Raw genomic sequence first — 18,873 nt, 5'->3', positions numbered from 1 at the left:
CCCTGGGTTGGGAAGATCTCCTGGAAAAATGGCAATATTCTTGCCTGGCAAATTCCATGAACAGAGGAGCCTGGCCAGCTACAAACCATGGAGCTGCAAAGGAGTCGGACATGTCTTCGCGACGAAATGACAATAATGAACAACTCTATACACAGAAATTTGACTAACTTAGATGAGATGAAACAATTTCGCAAAAAGCACTAACTACTATAACTCACCCAGTGTGAAACAGAAAATGTTCATAGTCCCATAACTATTCAGGAAATTGATTTTGTAACTTAAGAATTCCCCCAAGAGGAATCCAGATGGTTTCACTGGGCCAGATATGGGTATACCCTGATTACTGAAAGTTTACTATATACCATTTTCTTTTTAAAAAATACTTATTATTTGGCTGCATGGGGTCTCAGTTGTGTCACGCAGGATCTTTGGTTGCAGTGTGGACTCTAGTGCCGTGTGGGCTCAGTTGCTCTGCGACATGTGGGATCTTAGTTCCCTGACCAGAGGTCGAACCTTTACCCCTGCCTTGGAAGGTAGATTCCTAACCACTGGACCACTAGAGAAGTCCCTAATGTTTTTTTTTTTTTGATGTGGACCTCTTTTAATGTCTTTATTGCATTTGTTACAATATTGTTTCTGTTTTATGTTTTGGTTTCTTGGCCCCGAGGCACATGGGATCTTAACTCCCTGACCAGCTATCAAATTCGTGTCCGCTGCATTGGCAGTTGGATTCTTTTCTGGGGTGGGGGAAGGGGCAGGTGGATTCTTAACCACTGGACCACCAGGGAAGTTCGCCATTTCCTTTTATGAAAGACCTACGTTAATACCTGTTTTCAATAAGCAAAAGAAATCTGAAGAGAATTTTCCCTTTTACAAAAAGATGCTAATAATGAAACTAGTGTCCAGCATTTGTCTTGCAGCAAGGGTTTCACAGGTATCAGACACCCCTGGACAGCAGCAGTAGCACTGGCAAGCTTCTTCCCTGGGAGCCACACTCAGCATCTCAGCATTCGGCCGCTATAGCTTTGACCTGTGCCTGTGAGCATCTGTGCTTTATCTCAGCTTATTTTGTGCCTCTGTTAGCACAGGTGTCCTAAAGAAGCAAGATGTGTGCGACTTTGCCTTACCCTATTTCAGCTTAGGAAAGGTTTCATAGTAACACTCTACTTCCAGATAGCGGGGGAAACCTACATACAAAGAAGCAGTAACACCAGTCCTACAGTCTCTTCCAGAAAATAGAAGAGGAGGGAACACTTCTCAATTCATCTTCTGAAGCTAATATTACTCTCATACCAAAACCACACAAAGACAGGACCAAAAAAGTAAGCTGCAGACCGATAGCCCACATGAATATGAAAAAAGATGCAAATAAAATTCAGCAACATATATAAAGAAAGAATTACACACCATGTTCAAGAGGAGTTTATTTTAGGCACACAAGACTGTTTCAATACTTGAAAACTAAATAATGTAATCCCTGATGCTAAAGCTGAAACTCCAATACTTTGGCCACCTCATGCGAAGAGTTGACTCACTGGAAAAGACTCTGATGCTGGGAAGGATTGGGGGCAGGAGGAGAAGGGGACGACAGAGAATGAGATGGCTGGATGGCATCACCGACTTGATGGACATGAGTCTGAGTGAACTCCGGGAGTTGGTGATGGACAGGGAGGCCTGGAGTGCTGTGATTCATGGGGTCGCAAAGAGTCGGACACAACTGAGTAACTGAACTGATCATACTAACAAGTGAAAGAAGAAAAATCACGTGATTGTATCAATCAATGCAGAAAAAGCATTTGAGAAAATTTAATATTTATTGATGATTAAAAACTCAGAAAAATAGGAATAGATAGGCACTTCTTCGTCTTGATAAAGAACACCTACAAAAACCCTACAGCTAATATACTTGGTGGTGAAAGATTGAATGTTTTCCTCCTAAGTTGGGGAACAAGACAAAGACTGTCTATCTACTCTCACCACTTTTATTCAACAAAGTACTGGAAGTTCTAGTCAGACCAGTAAGACAAGACAAGGAGATTGGAAGGCATGCAGATCAGCAAGGAAGATAAAACCATACCTATTTGCAGATAACATGATAGCCTGTATAGAAAGAAATTCCAAAGAGATTCACAAAAAGAAAGAAAGAAGGAAGGAAAGAAAGAGGAAACCTACAGAACTAGAGAATTTGCATTCATTAATACATCAGTACACTGAAATTTAAAATATAATACTATTTATAAGCAGTCAACGGAGAAGGCAATGGCAAGCCACTCCAGTACTATTGCCTGGAAAATCCCATGGACAGAGGAGCCTGGTAGGCTGCAGTCCGTGGGGTCGCTAAGGGTCGGACAGGACTGAGCGACTTCACTTTCACTTTTCACTTTCACACATTGGAGAAGGAAATGGCAACCCACTCCAGTGTTCTTGCCTGGAGAATCCCAGGGATGGGGGAGCCTGGTGGGCTTTCGTCTATGGGGTCACACAGAGTCGGACACGACTGAAGTGACTTAGCAGCAGCAGCAGTAGCATAAGCAGTCAAATAAAAAAACACTTAAGTATAAACCTAACAAAGTATATACATCACTTGTATGTTGAAAACTAAAAAATGCTGAAGAAAGAAATCAGAGAAGATCTAAATAAATGGAGAGGCACAGGGTGTTTATATATTGGAAGACTCAGCATCGTAAAGATATTGATTCTCCCCAAATTAACATACAGATGTAATACAACCCCTATCAAAATCATAGCAGGAGTTTTTGTAGATATATACAAGGTTATTCTAAGATTTGTGTGTAAAGGCAAAGGAGTTAGAATAGCTAAAAACAATTTTGAAAAGAATACTACAGTGGCAGGTACAAGTCTACCCAATTTCAAGAGTTATCAGTTCAGTTCAGTTGCTCAGTTGTGTCTGACTCTTTGCAAGCTCATGGACTGCAGCACACCAGGATTCTTTGCCCATTACTGACTCCTGGAGCTTGCTCAAACTCTTATCTATTGAATCAATGATGCCATCCAACCATTTCATTCTCCTTCCTTCAATCTTTTGCAGCATCAGGGTCTTTTCCAATGAGTCAGTCCTTTGCATCAGGTGGCCAAAGTGTTGGAGCTTCAGCTTCAACATCAGTCCTTCCAATGAACATCCAGGACTGATTTCCTTTAGGATGGACTGGTTGGATCTCCTTTCAGTCCAAGGAACTCACAAGAGTCTTCTCCAACACCACAGCTCAAAAGCATCAATTCTTCAACACTCAGCTTTCTCTATGGTCCAACTCTCACACCCATACGTAACTACTGGAAAAATCATAGCTTTGACTAGATGGACCTTTGTAGGTAAAATAATATCTCTGTTTTTTAATATGCTGTCTAGGTTGGTCATAGTTTTTCTTCCAAGGAGCAAGCATCTTTTAATTTCATGGCTGCAGTCACCATCTGCAGTGATTTTGGAGCCCAAGAAAATAAAATCTGTCACTGTTTGCATAGATTCCCCATCTATTTGCCATGAAGTGATGGGACTGGATGCCATGATCTTAGCTTTTTGAATATTGAATTTTAAGCCAACTTTTTCACTCTCCTCTTTCACTTTAATCAAGAGGCTCTTTAATTCCTCTTTCCTTTCTGCCATAAGGGTGATGTCATCTGCATATCTGAGGTTATTGATATTTCTCCTGATAATCTTGATTCCAGCTTGTGTTTCATCCAGCCCCGTTTCATTCCAGAAAAACATCTACTTCTGCTTTGTTGAATATGCCAAAGACTTGGACTGTGTGGATCACAACAAACTGTGGAAAATTCTTCAAGAATTTGGAATACCAGACCACCTTACCTGCCTCCTGAGAAATCTGTATGCAGGTCAAGAAGCAACAGTTAGAATTGTACATGGAACAATGGACTGGTTCCAAATTGGGAAAGGAGTATGTCAAGACTGTATATTGTCACCTTGCTTATTTAACTTATATGCAGAGTATGTCATGCGAAATGCCAGGCTGGATGAAGCACAAGCTGGAATCAAGATTGCCAGGAGAAATATCAACAACCTCAAGGGTTACAGTTAGATTAATCAAGACTACAATTGGTGGGGGATTCACTGGCAGTCCATTGGTTCAGATGCTGCGCTTTCACACCTGGCTTCAATCCTTGGTCAGGAAACTAAGGCACCAAAAGCAGCATGATGTGGACAAAACAAAAACTAGTATTGGTGGAGGAATAAACCTGTAGATCAATGGAATAGAATAGAGAATCCAGAAGTGGACCCAGACAAATATGCCCAAATGATCCTTTTTTTTTTGCCTTACCAGACAGCTTGTTGGACATTCATTTCCCAACCAAGGACTGGACCTGGGCCCTCAGTGAAAGCATGGAGTCCTAACCACTCGACTGCCAGGGAATTCCTCCAGCTGATTTTTTTTAAAAGGAGCAAAAGTAATTCAGTGGAGAAGAACAAGTTTTCAGCAAATGATCCTGGAGCAATTGGATATCCAAAAGCAAAACAACAAAAACAAAAAAAGAACCTCAACTTAAACCTCACATCTCACACAAAAATTAACTCAAAATAGATCCTGGACTAAAACAGAAAATGAAAACTGTGCAACTCTTAGGGGCAAAGTGGGACAAAAACTTCAGGAGTTGGCCTAGGCAGAGTTCTTTGATCTGATACCAAAAACACCATCCATGAAAGCAAAAATTGCTAAGTCAGACTTCGTCAAAATGAAAACTTTTGGTCTGAAAGACCCTGTTAAAAGGATGAAGGATAAGCGACAGACTGAGCAAAAAAAATCACTTGCAAACCACCTATCCAGCAAAGGACTAATAACTAGGATATAAAAGAACAGTCAAAACTACATTTAAAACGTCTAATTAGAAAGTTAGCAAAAGATATGAAAAGAAATCTAATTGAAAAGAATACACAGATAGTACATTTCTTACAACTGCATGTGAATCTACAATGATCTTAAATGAAAAGTTTAATTAAAAAATTAAATCCTTATGGGGTGAGAGATGGGCGGGAGGTTCAAGAGGGAGGAGACATATGTACATCTATGGCTGATTTGTGCTGGTGTACGGCGGAAACCAGCACAACTTTGTAAAGCAATTATCCTTCAGTTAAAAATAAATCCATTAAAAAATTAAATCCTTCCTGACAGATTGCAAGTGTTTGCATGAGAAGGAAGTAAAAATCCTTTAAAGACTTTGTTGTTAATGTTCTTCTGCACACACATGCACACACACACGCAGAGGACTCAGTTGATAAAACATTCTGGTCAATGAATCCTTAATTAATGACCATTTGCAGTGAGAATTCTCAGCCCCAAAGCTTTAAAGTTTCAGATGAATGACTCTCTCAGAGAAGGATTTCTGGCCCAAGACCAGTTCAGTGGGTGTAGTCATTTTGTCAAGAGCCTCCCATAGCCCCTAACCCCCACTTGTTAATATTCCCTGATTCTTTTTTTTTTTTAATTTCCCCTGCCTCTTGATGGCTATGAGGCTTCTGAACCTGCTCCATTTGTAAAATGAGACTGCTTAGAGGTCTCAACGAGATAATATTGTTTTTTTGTCTTTAATTGGATTATAATTGCTCTACAATACTGTGTCGGTTTCTGCTGTACAACAAAGTGAACAAACTATATGTATACATATATCCCCTGCCTCTTGAGCCTCCCTTCCACCTAACCCCCCTCCCACCCAGGTCATCACAGAGCCCCCTGTGCTATACAACAGCTCCCCACTAGCTATCTGTTTCACACATGGTAGTATGATAATATTGTTACGTGTTTAATATAGTGACTGATCCCACTGTTGGTTTGCAAACTGGCCCCTGTACATGCAGGGCAAGGAAAGATCAAATAAAGAAGCAGCCACTCCAGATGGGTCGGTGACAGGTTTAAAATCACCGGAACTTACATACTAGGCTTGTTTTGGGTGACTGCAAGAGGAGTAGATCTCCACACCCACCAGCCAGCATCTTTAAAATTTATGTAGAGGCCTTATCTGGGCTCAGTCATATATACTAACCAAATGGTCTCAAAACATCTATCTTAAGGCTGTGTCCGTGGGGTACCTTCTAGAAGGCGGAGAGGGAAGCTTCTAGGAAGGCCAGCTGGACGCATACTCCGGGCACACGGAAGAGTGTGAGGAGCTTCTGATTGTCCTGGTCTAGCTTGAAGGTCAACTGGAGGTACTGCCCTCTCAATAATCCCCTCCTCCTCTCTCACTTCCTTTTCCTCCTCTTTGAGGATAGGAACACTAATTACATGGAGGTTGATGTAAAATAGTAGGTGATGGATTGAAGGCTGATGGGATCTGGAGAAGAAATGTTGGCACTCAAGCCTGGAGGGGATAAGAGGTCTTGTGGTCAAGGAAGCATAGGGAAATGAAGTATGTGTGCTGAGAAGGAAGTTCCTGGTAGAAGGGGATGTGAAGTGTTGACAGGCTAACGTTTCAACACAGTGCACTTTTCTCCTCAGTGGAAAGAACCACAGAACCAAGAGGGCTGGTCTCTGGGAGGTTTGCTGAGGCTGTGGTCTGACACTTACTTGCGAGATTCTTGGAGAGTCCTGGGGTCATGCACTTCTACTCTTTTTGGAGATGACTTAGAACTGACTTGCTAGAGGTAATTGTTCTTGTGCATACCTTTATAAAGTCTGTCATTACATAAATCCACCCACTGAAAAGAACCTTTTCTCTTGACAATTCTTTGTTTGAAAAATACGCTTGGGTTCACTTTCAAGATGTAGGGTGAGGTTTCTATCTGCAGGTTGGGGACTTTGTCAGAGACTGGGGAGTACAGTCATACCAGGGCATGGCCACCAGGAAGCAAGTGAGAGAGCTTGGGACAGGTCTAGAGAGAAAGTTCACTAGGAGCAGGATGCAAGGAGAAAAGGAAGACGCGGGCAGCTAAGGCTCCCAGTGGCCAGGAAGCCAAGGATCTCCCAGGCCACAGAAATTGAAATTAGTCTTGCTGCTGGAGGCTGGTCCCTGGTGTTACCCTCAGGGTGGTGGTCACTGAGCCTGTGCACACTCCTTAAGTCCTAGCCTGTCCCTTGGTGGGGTCTGCTCTGAACAGACTAGAGCCCTAGAGGCTGTCTGCTCTCAGGAACACCCATTCCAGTGCTATGCTGTTCAAAAGAGAGCTTTGGGTAGACGCTGCTGGAACTGGACCGAAGATAACCCTTTGGAAACCACAGTGAATCTTCTCCATCCCGCTTCCTGTATCTCTAGAATCTATCCAGGTTGTAGCTGGATTGAGGTCAATATCTTCTCCCGACTGGCCATCAACTCACCTTCTGGTAAGAGCATATTTCTCTGCATGCCCCACTGCATGCAGCCTTGGGAGAAACAAGATTCCTCTCCCAGATCAAAAGGTGTGCATGTGACCCGCCAGCCCAGCCAGCCTCTCTATTTCCTGGGGACCAGAATCTTGAGAGTGATGGAACAGGGTTACAGCTGCTTTCTCCTGGCAGCAATGTCCAATAAAGTGTTTCTGATGGTTCCTGCTGCCTGGATTCCCAGAATGGCCCCATTTCCTGTCCTAATCGTGACCTGTTGTTCAGCATTGTCTCCTGCGAGTTACCCTTCCAAGATCTTTAAACAAATCCTTAAAAAAAAAATTATTTATTTGGCTGTGTCAGATCTCAGCTGCAGGGTCTTTGTTTCATCATGCAGGACCTTTTGTTGAGCTGCTCAGACTCTCTAGTTGTGGTTCAAGGCTAAGTTGCCCCCGGCACGTGGGATCTTAACTCCCTGACCAGGGATCAAACCCACGTTCCCTGAATTGCAAGGCGGATTCTTAGCCACTGGACCACCAGAGAAATCCTAAACAAATCCTTTATAAAAAGCCAGAATTGGTTTCTTTTCCTTGCAACTAGAGAGTGCTGAGTGACACAAATGGGCTGAATCTGACAAGATGACATCACGTGTAAGAGATACTTATATGGGCCTGACCGTGGGTCACAAACCACCTGCACATGGGCCAGATGGTGGACCCAGGAGCACGGTTTGGGGTGGAAACTTGGGGATTCCCGGAACAATACAGTAGGAGCCAGCAAGGCAATGAGAGTGCCCTTCCCATGTGCGTGTGTATGTGTATGCTAAGCCCCTTCAGTCGTGTCTGACTCTGTGCAACCCAATGGATTGTAGCCTGCTAGGCTCCTCTGTCCATGAGATTCTCCAGGCAAGAATACTGGAGTGGATCGCCATGACCTCCTCCAGGGGATCTTCTCAATCCAGGGATTGAACCCGTGTCTCTTATGTCTCCTGCATTGGCAGGCGGGTTCTTAACCACTCCCACCCCCGCCTGCAATTATGGTTTAATTAAGGGGACAAGGGGGTGCTCCTGCACCATCCTGCAAAGTAATCTGTTCCTGCAAGACAGGTCACTATGGGGAGGAATGTGGAAATGCCCCCAAAAGAGGAATTATTGAAGGAGCAGAGGTGTTCAGCCTGGAGCAAAAAGGCATGCTATCTTAAAACATTAATCAATCATCTGAGCTTTACTCCTGGCATGTCAAACACTGCTAGATAAGGAAAGACACTAGTACTCTGTTGAGGGGAGCACAGCTCTGTAGTCATGCCTGCTCCAGATGGGAAGTGGGCTTCTTGGAGGAGGGAGTATCTAAGGTGACTATAGAAGGATGGGCCAGTTCAGTTCTGTTCAGTCGCTCAGTTGTGTCCGACTCTTTGTGACCCCATGGACTGCAACATGCCAGGCTTGCTGTCCTTCACTATCTCCTGGCGTTTTCTCAAACTCATGTTCATTGAGTCAGTGATGCCATGCAACCATCTCATCCTCTGTCACCCCCTTCGCCTCCTGCCTTCAATCTTGCCTAGCATCAGAGTCTTTTCCAATATGAAGGATGTATAAGAAGTTATTCCAGGAAATAAGCAGGGAGGGAGTGGTGGGCATGGGAGAGAGACTTTCTAGGCGAGGGCAGTAGCAGGTGCCAGGGCACTATGAGAAATGGGCAGAGAGTCTTCTGTGGAGTGGGGGCTGAGTGTGAAGGAGCTGGCACCAGATCAGAAAGAGCCTCTGATGTCAGGCCAAGGGAACTCTTGAAGGTTTTTAAGTAGGGAAGTGACCCAGTAAGATTTTTTTCAAAGGTTGCTGTGGAAAAAGGTTTGGAAGCAGATGAAGACAGAAGAGTATATAAGACAAATTAGGAGTTAGCTGGAAGTGGGCTGGTGGAGTGGCAGTGGGGTCAGGGAAGAAATCGCTGGGGTGGCTCATCGGGGCTACAGAATAAGGGAGAGGAGAGGAAAAGAAGAGGTCCCGGGAGGCCTCGTTCGCCAGGCAAGATGTTTAATGGTGAGGGTGGCAGCCAATCTGAGAGCCATCCAGGCCCAGCAGCAAAATCTTGGGCAGCTAAATGCCACCTTATCAGGATGGCCAGACGGTTATCTGGTTTTCAGAGGCTGACACGCAGTAACCGAGACTATACAGGATGCCTCATGGTTCCAAATAGCTACATGTTAACTCCTCATAGGGAATCAAACTTCAGAAAATCTAAAGAAATCCTCAGAGAGGGATCAGAGTAGGTGTGCCTGTCAACAGACGCTTCCACCCTATTCATCAAGGGCCCTGGAGGTGGAAGGGTTATCAGGGGTCACCAAGGGAGACGGAGACTGAAGGCTTGTGTATTTGTAGACTGTAAGGTTGTTTATGAAGACTCTGAGCAACTTGCTGACAAGGACTATCGTCCAATGAGGTCTCCATGTTGCCTGTGAAGTGAAGGCTTATGTCTACCCAGTTCAATGCCTCTCACCCTAGAGTGGATGGATTACCAGATTTCAGTAAGAACCTACTATATGGCACAGGGAATTGTAGTCAATACTCTGTAATGACCTATATGAGAAAAGAATCTAAAAGAGTAGATTCTTTTTAAGATTTTTTAAGATTGGAACCAATCTTTAAAAAGAGTGGATATATGTTATATATATATATATAATTGATTCAGTTTGCTGTACACCTGAAATTAACCCAACATTGTAAAGCAACTATATTCCAATAGAAACTAATTTTTAAAAAATTTATCAAATTTCATCTTTCCCTTTGATCTCCATTTCCTGGACATCTCCCTTATGCTATCTTGGGCCATTTTTTTTTTAAAGGGAGTGTTGTTTTTTTATTTGTTTGTTTGTTTTTAATCTTTTGGCCACACTGCACAGCACATGGGACCTTAGTTCCCTGACCAGGGATTGAACCCATGGCCCCTGTACTGGCAGTGCAGAGACTTAACCACTGTACCACCAGGCAAGTCCCTGGGCCACTCTTCATATGACACATTTTTCCACTTCAAGAAGTGCCTTATTTCTTACATACTGCAGAAGTTAAGGATACAAAGTACATAAATAGATTTACATGTGATATGTTAGATTCCATTCCCAGAACTCATGAATGCTATAAAATTCCTATTTATTATATAAACATTATTATATAAACATTTATATATTATATAAACATATATATATAAAAAATACTTAGAACACAGTATTATTCCATTTATACATGATTTTTTTTTTTTGAGAAACATTAAACATTGTTTTTTCGACAAGTCAATGACATGAAGGGAGAAGGAAATGGCAACCCACTCCAGTACTCCTGCTTGGAAAATCCCATGGACAGAGGAGCCTGGTAGGCTACAGTCCATGGGGTCGTGAAGAGTCGGACATGATTGCATGACTTCACTTTCACTTTTCACTTTCATGCATTGCAGAAGGAAATGGCAACCCACTCCAGTGTTCTTGCCTGGAGAATCCCAGGGACGGGGGAGCCTGGTGGGCTGCCATCTAAGGGGTCGCACAGAGTCGGACACGGCTGAAGTGACTTAGAAGCAGCAGCAATGACATGAAGAGGAGAAAAAAACAGCTGAGGGGGAAGGTAGCAAACAGAGAGACTGTTCCAAACAAAAGAGATTTAAAAGCTGTAATGTGCCCTTAAAATGCATTGTGTGGTCTTGTTTGAATCTTGATTCAAGCACATCAGTAATAAAAAGACATCTTTTGGAAGCAGTTATTGAATACCCAGTATTGGATCATATCAAAGACTTGTTATATTTTACAGTATGAAATAACATTGGACTTACGTGAGAAAATGTCTATATATTTTAGAAGTGTAAAATAGGGAGTGAAATGACAGAACAACATAATGTCTGGAATTTGTTTTTAAATACTTCAGCCAAGGAAAAAAAGTGGTTGAATCTGAGGCAGGATTTTGATAATTGTTGAATCTAAGCAATGAGTCTATTGGGGGTTCATTGTGCTACTCTACTTTGTGTGATTTGAACAAGTTCATAATCATAAAAAAGTTAAGATGGATTAAACCGTATCAGCAATGAAAATTAAGTTCCTAGGCTAATTTCTTATCACCCCATTTTCATTTTCTCATCCTACTGAGGAGACAGGGGAAATTCATTTATGCTTGGGAATGAGGGCTTGCTGAGGCTGATTTTTCAACAGGGAGTTCATAGAAGATTGAGTCGACGACTGTGATGTAAATGGGTTTTAGTGAACTTCCTTGAAAATTTTCAAGAGGAAATTGAACACTCGCTTCTTTGAGAAAGGACTCCAATGAGCTGGCTGTCCGTAAACAGATCTACAGACCCAGGAGGCGGCAGAGGGCAGGAGCGAGCAGTCTAGCCCTGGATGCAGGCAAACAGGGGTCCAGTGATGTCTTTGAGTCAGTTACACAGGACTTCTGATAAGTTACTCAGTCCCTAAATGCCTCAGTCTTCCCCTTTATGTGTGTGCATAGTCGCTCAGTCATGTCTGACTCTTTGCAACCCCATGGACTCTAGCCCACAAGGCCCCATTGTTCGTGGAATTTTCTAGGCAAGAAGACTGGAGTGTATCTCCTCTAGGGGATCTTCCCAACCCAGGGATTGAACCCAAGTCTCTTGAATCTCCTGCATTGGCAGGCAGATTCTTTACCTCTGCGCCACCTGGGAAGTACTCAGTCTTCCCCTCTGTAAAGGAGAACAATAATAACCCCCTTGTAAAGTTTTATTAGGATCAGTTGAGATACTGCTGTGCTTGTCACATGGTGAGTATTCATTAACCATTAACTACTAATATTACTCTTGCATTTGGGTCACTGTAATATGGGTCACTGTAAAATGGGTCACTTTTGCACTTTCCTAAAAAAAATTTGCATATCATAAAGACTGGGGGAAATCCCACTATCCAGAAGCTGGCTGACTGTTTATGTCAATTTTTACAGGTTCTCTATTATTCATGGGGAACACCCAAGAGCTCTCTGCAATACTGCCATCTTTCCAGAAACTGTTTTAGGATCCACAGAGGAGGGACATCCTTGCACTCACAATGAACAGACTTAGTGTACATATGGAAACTGATTCAGGTCTGCACTTTGAAAACAGAGGAAATAGAGATAAAGAACAGAAAATATGTACTTAAAAAAAGATTCAAATGTACATTTTCAAAACAAGAGGAATTGTAGTGCACAGGCAAAGTTTTTATCTGAAAGGAGATTCAGATATATATCAAAAAGAAAGGAAGTTGTCATGGTATTGGCCTGAGGAATTAGAATTCCTGCGAGAATCCTGTGTTGGTATTCATTATCTGCACTCCAGTTCATACCAGCAATCCTAAGGTGATTTATACTGTGCTCCGGGGAGATGTTTTGATTCTAATCCGTCCTTTTAAAGGCATTCTATTTCTTCATGGGAAATAGATGGAAAAACAGTGGAAACAGTGTCAGATTTTATTTTTTTGGGCTCCAAAATCACTGCGGATGCTGACTGCAGCCATGAAATTAAAAGATGCTTACTCCTTGGAAGGAAAGTTATGCCCAACCTAGATAGCATATTAAAAAGCAGAGACATTACTTTGCCAACAAAGGTCTGTCTAGTCAAGGCTATGGTTTTTCCCGTGGTCATGTATGGATGTGAGAGTTGGACTGTGAAGAAAGCTGAGCGCCGAAGAATTGATGCTTTTGAACTCTGGTGCTGGAGAAGACTCTTGAGAGTCCCTTGGACTGCAAGGAGATCCAACCAGTCCATTCTAAAGGAGATCAATCCTGGGTGTTCATTGGAAGGACTGATGCTAAAGCTGACACTCCGATACTTTGTCCACCTCATGCGAAGAGTTGACTCACTGGAAAAGACTCTGATGCTGGGAAAGGTTGGGGGCGGGAGGAGAAGGGGACGACAGAGAATGAGTTGGCTGGATGGCATCACCGACTCTGTGGACATGAGTTTGAGTGAACTCCGGGAGTTGGTGATGGACAGGGAGGCCTGGTGTGCTGTGATTCATGGGGTCGCGGAGAGTTGGACACGACTGAGTGACTGAACTGAACTGAACTGATTTCTTCATAGTCTTCCCAGGCAGTGCTAGTGGTAAAGAACCCATCTGCCAATGCAGGAGACATAGGAGAAGCAGGTTGGATCCCTGGGTTGGGAAGATCCCTTGGAGAAGGGAGTGGCAACTCCAGTATTCTTGCCTGGAGAATCCCATGGACAGAGGAGCCTGGCAGGCTACAGTCCATGGGTTTGCATAGAGTTGGACACAGCTGAGTAACTAATACTATTTCCTCATGTTTTATTTTATTTTCATTTCTTCAGGCTTTAGACACACCCCTGGATACACAGTCTCATCAATCCACAAGGGTTATTTATTTTTTTTCTTCCAGTTTTATCTAGATATAATTGCCATCATATCTCAGAGGGTGAGATAGTTGGATGGCATCACAGATTCAATGGACGAGAGTCTGAGCAAGCTCCGGGGGTTGGTGATGGACAGGGAAACCTACAGTCCATGGTGTTGCAAACAGTCAGACAAGACTGAGCAACTGAACTGAACTGAACTGCCACACAGCACTGTATAAGCCTAAGGTGCTCCGCACAGTGATTTGACTTACATACATCATGAAATGTTTACCTCAGTAAGTTTAGTGAACATCTGTCATCTCATATAGAGACAAAAATTTAAAAAATAGAGAAAAATTTTTCCTTGTGATGAGAACTCTTTGGATTTACTCTTTTAACAGCTTTCATATATAACATACAGTAGTTTTCATTATATTGATCATGTACATTACATCACTGGCACTTATCTACCTTGTCAATTGAAGTTTGCACCTTTTGGCTGCCTTCTTCCAATTTCCCATCCCCCTCACCCCCCACCTTTGGGAACCACAAATCTATCTCTTTTTCTATGAGCTTTTCTTTGTTTTTTATTTATTTATTTGTGGCTGTGCTGGGTCTTCGTTGCTATGAAGGCTACTCTCTCGTTGCGGTGCGTGGGCTTCTCATTGCTGTGGCTTCTCTGTTGCTGAGCTCAGGCTCTAGGGTGTACGGGCTTCAGGAGTTGTGGCACGTGGGCTCAATAATTTCGGATCCCGTGTTCTAGAGCACAGGCTCAGTAGTTGTGGCACATGGGCTTAGCTGCTCTGTGGCATGTGGAATCTTCCCTGACCAGGGATCGAACCCATGTCCTTTGCATTGGCAGGTAGATTCTTTACCACTGAGCCACCAGGGAAGCCCTGGTTGTTCGTTCTTGAAGTATAATTGACGTACAACATTATGGTAGTTCCTATTATACAACATAGTGACTCCATATTTCTATACAGTTCAATATGGTCACCAAGGTGAGTCTAGTTACCATGTGCTACCATACAAGCCTGCTATATAGGTATTGACTATATTCTCTACACTTTACCTTTTATACCCGTGACACATTTATTTTGCAACTAGAAGTTTGTATCTCTTAATTTCCTCACTTTTTTCCTCCTTCCTTGACCCCTTTTTCCCTCTGGGAACCCCTCTCTGTTCTCTGTATCTGAAACTCTGTTTTATTATGTTTGTCATTTGTTTTGGTTTTTAGATTCCTCATATAAGTGATAGAGTATGGTATTTGTCTTTCTCTGCTTTGCTTACTTAGTACGATCATCCCTAAGTCCATCCATGTTGTTGCAAATGGTATTACTTCATTTTATTTTTAACAACTGATTATCAGTTTATTAAGAAAGATGACTTAAGCATCAGCAATGGTGACTTCCACCCTGTCTCCTGGCTCAGTACTGATGGATGTGATCTGCTTGACAATCTGAGAAGGACAGTTCAGGTCAACAAGTCGCTTGTGGATCCTCATCTGGAATCTATCCTATGTCTTAGAATCTTCACCACGAGGAGTTTTCCTTGTAGTTATTCTCAGAGCCTTGGTAGGCAGCCAAACAGGTCCCTTCACCTTGAGATTCTTTTTGTGCGCATCGCTGATCAGATCAGCACATACTATCTCCAAAGACTTCACCGTGCTGCTGGTGAGGGTAATCCTAGTCTAGTGAATAGTCACCTCTGACTCCAACAGAGATTTGCCGGTGTCTTTAAAAGCCAGGGCTGTGGAGAGGCCTCCTAACCAAATTGTTCCTTGGTGAGAGCAACCGTGGGTGGAGCCAGGAGCAGGAGCCAGCGGCCTGGAGCACCGCTGCAGTGGTGACCGTGTTTTCCCCAAAGAGACTTCATTCTTTTTTGTGGCTGAATAATATTCCAGTGTGCATGAGTGTGTGTGTGTGTGTGTGTGTGTGTGTTTGAAAAATCTTAGATATGCAGATGATACACTCTCATGGCAGAAAGTGGAAAGGAACTAAAGAACCTCTTGATGAGGGTGAAAGAGGAGAGTGAAAAAGCTGGCTTAAAACTCAACATTCAAAAAACTAAGATCAATTAAAAAAAAAACAACACAACTAAGATCATGGCATTGGGTCCCATCCCTTCGCGGCAAATAGAAAGGGAACAGGACTTGGATTCCCTTAATCTCATCTCAGCTGGTCAGCCCCCTAATCTTGATGAGCTTCTCTGGTCCCTGGAATTTGCCTCAGGTGGTTTCTTGGCTGCTCCTCTCCTGATTAGTAACTTTGGAACTCAGGGAAGGTCATGGAGGCTGGAGTCAGGACTTAATGAAGCTCAGGTTCTTGATGTCTCATCACAGAGACAACTTAGTGAGAAACAAAGTGATAGGTAAGAAGTGGACTTATTTAGAAAGAAACACACTCCACAGGGAGAATGTGGGCCATCTCAGAAGGCAAGAGTGGCCGCATTTCTAATTAGTGTTTTTGTTCTTCGGATAAATACTCAGGAGTGGAATGGCTGGATTGTATGGTAGTTCTATTTTTAATTTAATGAGGAACCTCTATACTGTCTTCCATAGTGGCTGTACCAATTTACTTTCCCATCAATGGCTTACGAGGGTTCCCTTTTCTCCACGCCCACACCAACACTTTTTATTTGTTGTCTTTTTGGTGATAGTCATCCTGACAGGTGTGAGGTGATAGCTCACTGTGGTTCTGACTTGAATTTCTCTGGTGATTAGTGATGCTGAGCATCTTTTCACGTGCCTGCTGGCCATCTGCTGCTGCTGCTACTGCTGAGTCGCTTTAGCCGTGTCTGACTCTGTGCGACCCCATAGACGGCAGCCCACCAGGCTCCGCCTTCCCTGGGATTCTCCAGGCAAGAACACTGGAGTGGGTTGCCATTTCCTTCTCCAATGAGTGAAAGTGAAGTCGCTCAGTCGTGTCTGAGCCTCAGCGACCCTATGGACAGCAGTCTTCCAGGCTCCTCCGTCGATGGGATTTTCTGTGGGAAAATGGCTTTTCAGAGATTCTGCCCATTTTTCAATTGGATTGTTTGTTTTTTTGATGTTGAGTTGTATGAGCCACAAGCCTTCTTTAAATTTGTCCCTTTCCTTCACTGATGAACACCTGTCACTCACTCTCAGAGCAACGAGTACTTGCCTGTGGTCCAAACCCATTGCTTTCAGGGGCCTGGTGACATTCTATCTTTTATCTGACACCACAATGGGATCAGCAGTGTTTTCCCACTGAATCTTATAAGATTAGGGTACCCCATGTGGGCCCAGGGTGCAGTGGCTGCAAACAGCAGCCTCCTTGATAGTGTATTCAGCCTGTTGTCTATACAGGTTGCCCTAAGGGACCTTGGAGACAGACCTTTCCAGTGGACATTTATTACTGGCATGCTGTCCCCAGTCCCAGGCCCCAGTCAGGTGTACACGGCACCTTTTCAAAGCCCCAGGGCACAGCAACCGGGGTCCACATTGGCCAATCATAACGTCCACCTGCACCAAGGTGCAGAACAAGGAGTGTGATTGAGGCCCTCTGCCGGGCCAAGTTCAAGTTCCCTGGCCACCAGAAGATCCACATCTCCAAGAAGTGGGGATTTATTAAGTTTAATGGGGATGAATTTGGAAACATGGTGTCAGAAAAGTGGCTCATCCAAAATGGCTGTAGGGCCAAATACATCCCTAGTCATGGCCCTCTGGATAAACAGAAGGCCCTGCACTCATGAGAGCCTTGATGCTGTCCCCTCCGTACACATACCCACCAGTAAATCCTACTTTCCTGTCCAAAAAATGGCGGGTGGGGTGGAAGGGGCAAATGTCAATTAAATGACAAAAACAATTGTATAGAGGACTTCCCTGGTGATCCAGTGGTTAAGAATCCACCTGCTAGTGCAGGGGACATGGGTTCAGTCCCTGGTCTGGAAAGATTTCACATGCTGCAGAGCAACTAAAGCCTTTGCGCCACAGCTGCTGAAAGCTGTGCTCTAAGCACCTGTGTTCTGCATCAAGAGAAGCCGCCACAGTGAAACCTGAGCACTGCAAAGAGGTAGGAGGCTCTGCTCGCCGCAACTAGAGAAAGTCCACGCACAGCAACAAAGACTCAGCACACCCCAAAAAGTAAAAAATAAATAAAATTTAAAAATAGAGAAGCTAAAATTGGAGAAGGCTAGTGAGACAGTCTGAAGTGTGGGTTTGGCAGGGCTGCAAAAGTGCCCCAGCTTAGCCTCTGACAGTCGGCCTAGGAGCCCTGGAGTGTCAGGATGAGAGCGTCAGCGCTCGGACCTTGGAGGGCACTGGCTGCCTCAACAGGTTACGCTGTCAGGGATGGGAGAGCGCATCTGCTGCTGTCAACACCGAGCCCGGCCAGGGTGAGCTGGGGTTGCCGCTTTTGCTTTCTCTCTCCCCCTGACTGGGTTTCAGCCTCAGATATGCTTCCCTGAGATTACACCGGTCTCTGATATCAGCCCTGCCCGTCCCTGAACTTCAGTCCCACCCCTGAAAGAGGAGCCAGTCTCACCCCAGATGTGTTGCATCTTGCTCGCTACATTCTCCAGAGGTGAGCTTATATCAAGGTCCACCTTTGCCTCATTTCCTGGTATTAAACGCCTTGCCAATCCATCCTTAACCCATTGTGATCTGATTTCTAGCCTTCCCTGCCCTGGTCTCACCGGCCGAAACTTCTGGGGTGCGCAGTGCTGACCCCCAATTGCCTTGATCCCACAAGTCACCGGTGTCGCCTGCAAATTCTTCTCTCTTGGCTCCCTCAGCACTCTTCTCCTCCTTCTCCGTCTCTGCCCGCTCCTCCTTCCTCTGTCCATCTGAATTGGTTGTGCTCCTCACAGCCCCCTGCCCAGGCTCCTTGGCACTTGTCTCCCCCCCTCCTGACTCTATCAGGGGATGATGACTCCAGCCCCTCTTTTCCTCACGCGCTCTATGTGCAGCTGCCCATCGGAGCCCTCCTCCACCGGGATGTCACACAGATACCTCAAACCCAGTAAGATCAAAACTGAACTCCTCAGGGGCATCTTCTGGCCCCTGCCGACCTCTCTGGCCTCACACTCTCTCCCCGTTGCTGTAAGGTGTAGCAATACTGGATTATGGTCGCATTGCGTGCGGACACAAAGTTGCTTCTGTTATGTCCAACTCTTTGGGACCTGTGGACCGAAACCCGCCAGGCTTCCCTGTCCATGGGATTCTCCAGGCAAGAATACTGGAGTAGGTTGCCATGCCCTCCTCCAGGGGCTCTTTCCAACCCAGGGATCGAACCTGTATCTCTTACATCTACCTGAT

At 44.3% G+C, this 18,873-nt stretch overlaps 2 pseudogenes; one reads left to right on the top strand and one right to left on the bottom strand.

Annotated features, from left to right (window-relative positions):
- Nucleotides 1–14,771: 14,771 nt before the first annotated feature.
- On the bottom strand, nucleotides 14,772–18,608 carry LOC148774670 (small ribosomal subunit protein uS10 pseudogene; annotated as a pseudogene).
- Nucleotides 16,825–16,951, top strand: LOC129544818 (small nucleolar RNA SNORA70; annotated as a pseudogene).
- Nucleotides 18,609–18,873: the final 265 nt, after the last annotated feature.

The sequence above is a fragment of the Moschus berezovskii genome, chromosome 20, assembly GCF_049115385.1.
Source record: "Moschus berezovskii isolate FMDL1 chromosome 20, NW_MosBer_1.0, whole genome shotgun sequence".
NCBI classification, from domain to species: domain Eukaryota; kingdom Metazoa; phylum Chordata; class Mammalia; order Artiodactyla; family Moschidae; genus Moschus; species Moschus berezovskii.
This window is presented reverse-complemented; position numbering and strand designations above follow the sequence as displayed.